The sequence below is a fragment of the Accipiter gentilis genome, chromosome 12 (genome assembly GCF_929443795.1).
Source record: "Accipiter gentilis chromosome 12, bAccGen1.1, whole genome shotgun sequence".
NCBI classification, from domain to species: Eukaryota; Metazoa; Chordata; class Aves; order Accipitriformes; family Accipitridae; genus Astur; species Astur gentilis.
In genome coordinates, this window is record NC_064891.1 from 17113541 (window position 1) to 17118381 (window position 4841).

The 4841-nt window shown below is 40.3% G+C and overlaps 1 long non-coding RNA gene across 1 annotated transcript; it reads right to left on the bottom strand.

Moving 5' to 3' along the window:
- Positions 1 to 721: 721 nt before the first annotated feature.
- On the bottom strand, positions 722 to 4575 carry LOC126044813 (uncharacterized). The gene is made up of 4 exons (XR_007507783.1): positions 4350 to 4575; positions 3132 to 3223; positions 2187 to 2287; positions 722 to 1650 (listed from the first exon to the last, which is right to left on the bottom strand). It is a non-coding gene; the product is annotated as an uncharacterized LOC126044813 (long non-coding RNA).
- Positions 4576 to 4841: the final 266 nt, after the last annotated feature.

Here is a 4841-nt window from a genome sequence, read left to right on the forward strand (position 1 = left end):
TTTTATCATTAGCCTTCTAATTATTTCTATAAATAAAAGCTCAACTACATGACGCAACATCAGCTTTGTATTTACTTTTTGAGACTCATGTATTACATCACAACTGATGTTCCAGGAGTTGCAATGGAAGAATAGCAATTGTACCCTGTTTCCAAGAGCTGCTCGTGCGACTGCATTCCTAAAGCATTTAAAAGGGTCTAGTTATTAGTATTAGAGTTTTGCAGCAAAATTAATTACATATTCAAACAACGCTGTTGTCTGTGGTGACACATTTAGATTGTTTTAAAATTATACTTCAGTGCCACTTTCTTTTCATGTCCAGACATCAAAGGTAGAAGAAATGCCCTATATTGCAGATAAGCCCATGTGGCTTGCACCTGTGGCTTTGTAGTCCTACATTTAATCACAGTATATAGGAGCAGCCTTTTTCATGTTGCAGTACACAGACAGTTTTCACACGATGTTTCTCAGTGTGCAGGTATTGTATGCAGAGCTGAAAATGAGAAGACAGTTTTAATCTGTAAACAAAACCAAACCCACAAAGTTCAGTTTGACAGTCAATTCCGTGACAGTCAATATTTCATCCTGTTGTTACAAAACTAAGCCATTATGCTATACCAAAGCCTAAAGTTGCTGAAAACTGAATGCCTTTCAGATGTTTGCAAGGCAATAAAATGCATGTTCTGAATAACATCAACAAGACTGCATCTTGTGCGGGTAATTGAGATCTGACTTTACTTAGATTTGTTGATTTACTGTGAAAATTCAGTGCTCAATATACATCAGGATTTTCCATTTCTTATATGTGTTGATGTGGCCTACTGGCAACTTTATATTGTGTCACAAAAAATATAGTCTTGGTCCTGCAACTCTGAGCCATGTGCATTGTCCCCAGGCATAGTTCCACATGGGTCCATTAGGAGAAAAAAAAAAAAAGAAAAAAGATTTACAGGGGTAAGGAACGCAAGGTCAGACCCCTAGGGAACATTTAAGATCTTCTAAGAGTATCTGAAATTCAGCCTGCCCTTCTTACTTGTCAACAGCTTGATGTTCAGTATCTAGACAAGATTTTTGTCTGCCGCATTTGGAGAGAGCAGACCAGATCTGCATATTTGTGATACCAAGGGAAAATCTAGATTTACGCCTTGTAGGAGGTACTAGGTATTTGACGCCTGCATCCCAGCAATTTGAGAAAGGTAGCATTAGCCACGGGGGCTCACAGGCTGCACTCCAGCAGAGGTGAAGCTGATACAGCACTGCGGGACAGGCAAGACGCAGGACTAACTTAACTGTTTATGCAACACTGTCATCCTCAACTGATCGCTCCTCTAGCCGAGGGCGGGAGTGTCAGCTTGCTATCAAGCCCACAGGCGGAAAAGCATGTAATTGCATTGGCCCCAAAGCAACCCAGCTGAGAGACGGTGACTTAAAAAGTCATAATATCCCTCACGGACTCTCCATGGTGCTGGACAGGAATGAGATGACATATATCTGCACCTGGGGTGATATATGAGCCAAGAAACATCAATGTCATTATGCCATCAGGTATGCTGGTGAATTATGCTTCTGCTCATTCTTCATCTTCATCCATCTCTTACCACTTGTCTGCACAAAATGGGTTCTTATTCGTTCCCCGGAGCTCACTCATCCCTGTGTACAGAAAGCTATAATAACTCCTGAGCTTGAAAGAAGAACAGAGTGACCTAATCCTCCCCACACTTTTAACCTGAAATGCAGAAAAGGTCTTTATTTTGCACATAGCAAGGCACAGCCATTCGTTAACGAAGAGCAATGCATATTTCTCTCCTACCCCTTCCTCAAAAGCAGCTTATGTGTTTCTCCACATTCTTAACTAAGAAATAATTGCCACACAAGAGAAAATGTTGAAAAATACAGTCTCAGAAGAGCTTTCAGAAATGCTGACCCACAAGAGGTAGTAAGTTTAACTGTCACTATGTTGTACAGAAACGATGAGAAAGATTTTAACTTAGAGTTGTGAAAATTAATATTAAGTTCCTTCTATATAAACTAACAGGAAAAATGATAGTATGGAACGTAAAGATTAATAGGGGTCTAATTTCTGAATCAATATTGCAAATTCTGATAGCAGAGCCAGCTCCTTCTTTCTTCAAAAAAAAAACAATAATCAGCAAACAAATAGCACCATTAGATGCAACAAAGCATACCCAAGATTTGTCTGGCTGGTTTACTTAGATCTCTTCTTGTTTGCCAGGAGACACACAACTTCACCACAGCATGAAACACCATCACCTTTTAAGAGAAAAACCTGAAATACAAAACAGATATTACTAAGGGAGACCTAACAAGATGCCCAAGCCAATAGTATTTTAAACGATGTTTGAAAGTTAAAGAGCACAATAAGAGCACATGGCATAGAAGAAAAGTGGAAGACAATCCTAAGAGCATTCGTTAAGTGTTTATAGGGCCCTGAAAAGGCATAGGCACTCTGTCTGGGGAAGCGAGCGTAGTTTAAAAACTCAAAAATTCAGGGTAGCTCCACTGATCTTTTAATCTCTTCATCCCTCTATGAAAACAAAACTAAACTAGAAAATAAAATACCGATCTTTGCCCTTCTGTGCTTCTCTCGGGGCCGCACTGCTGGTGTTTGCTGATCAGCAGCCCAAAAATGCAGACCTGAGAGAGCAGCCCTGGTGATGCTGGGAGGTCACCTGTCCCTAAAAGCCCCCAAAGTGGGAAGCCCACTGGTCTGCGCTTGTGTCGCTCCGGCCCAGAAAAGCATCCTCCTCTCAGCTCACAGAAATATCTCTCAGCAGCTGACAAATTTGTGCTAGCAGACCAAAATAACTCTGCAGGGGAAGTTTACAAGCACTTACTGGTATATATAAATAAAAGTTGCTCTTTCCAAATTTACCCAGGGTATGCACCTTTCACATATCCTTGGGCCCACCCGTAACTGCAGTGTTCCAAAACACTGCAGTGTAGAGCAGAGATTAAATTTAACTGTGTTAGAAAAGCGCCTGGAGTTGGCATAAGAAAAGAGTGGTGATTTTTTGCATAAGACACGGGACGAGGTCTGGGAATGGCAAGGGCTGGCTCAGCAGCAGACAGTTTGCAACCTCATGCAAAGTGTTTGCACCTCAAGTCCTCACCTTTGTAAAGCAGTTCTGTCAGGTCTGTCTGCCTGTCTGTCTCTCCATCTTGCTGTTCAGATTGCAGCTTCCTCAGACCAATTTCTCGCATGCTGTATGTAAAAAGACGCAATCTGCAGTTAATATGCATTATCTGATGGAACTAGATATTTACTGTAGTGAGTTAAAACGAGGCTATGATTTTCTTCTGTGTAAACAGGATCACAAGAGTACCTCCTGATTTGGGTCTACTCATTTAATTCCTGTGAACCAGACTCACTTTGACCCATCTGTGTCATGAACATTCCTGTCTGGATGAACTTCAACTTTATTTGGAGAAACCTAAATCTTTATTTTACTTTTTCAAGAAAATAACCTAATTTGAGGTCTTACATAGCTTACATTGGCCATGGAAACAAAACATCAGGAAATTAGTATTTTGGATGATGGAAAAACTCTCAGAGAAAATTTAATGTGATAGGGGAATGAGAAAAGCAGAAAAACTATCAAAGTACTATTATGCTGGAGATGCAATTCAGGTAGCATATTGAGGGAAGTGAGGGCAAAAAGATAGTAGAAACATTACACTTTGAAAACCTCACAGGCTGAAACGCAAAGCACTTGCTTTCATTTGGGGTTAAAATTCACCCAAGTGTCTAAAGCAAACATAGGTAAAAATTGCCTTCATCCCCACCCACCAAAGTATTTTGTATTGCAGAACAGTCCCTGAGCAGGTCTGCAGGGGAGGAAAGGGGAAGGCATAGGAGCAGCCAGGTCTGACCTTTCATTCCTTTTGCCCAAGAACCCTGTGGCTCTTTCCTCTCTTGTTACCCCTATGCATTTCTGCTGCTGCCAAGAGGAGCGGCATTGTTGTTCTCCGCAGTTAGTCAGTTATTTATGGAACACGACTTTCTTCCTAATTTATAGCAGTTTCTCACAGAATACCTGGCTAGCAACCTGCTTATTCTTGCTCATATCCTTTTTTTTTTTTTATATAGTCTCTTGCAATAAACGTAAACAGACAAACACTATAGTTTTTAATATCAATTTAAAGATTTAATTCCAAGAAAAGTACAAGATAAGGAGTGACAGCTTGGTGTTACTAAACTCAGGAGAAAACCTGCTTTCTTTTTCTTGAAGTTCACACAACCCAGGTCAGAAGAGATCAACTAGTCCGCGGGCATGTGGCTCATGGGACATTTAGTGTAGCTCATGAAAGCACAGTAAAAATGACCTTACCTAAGTATCTCCAAGTGTTAACACAGTCATCCCATTGTGTCCTCCAGGCCCTTTCTGTCCTCCAGAAGCACAGTAGATGTGGTTTTAGTTTTAGTTGCGTCTCTGTGAAATATAAAAATGTCTAAAGTTTGAGAAGAGGCTTTACCCTTTGCACCAAGGGGTTTTTTTTTTGTTAGATGGGGTGGTGTTTCAGCACGGACTTGGCCTTAGAACTCTTGCAGTCATCGGTAAAATCTTCCCCGAGTAGGTCCATTCATTTCTGTAGGGCCATTTATAAAACAAATTACTATGCATACAAGGTAATAAGGTAGCATTAATGACAACTGCTCCCTGCAGATAAATAGTGCCTGAAGGCTAAGAAACCTAGTGGAAGCATTGCTCACTTGAATAAAGAACAAAGTTTGTATTTAAAATGTGAACATTTTGTTTGTTTATTCAAGTAGTATTTGATCTAACCATGACAACGATAAAACATTTTAATTCTATTTTTCC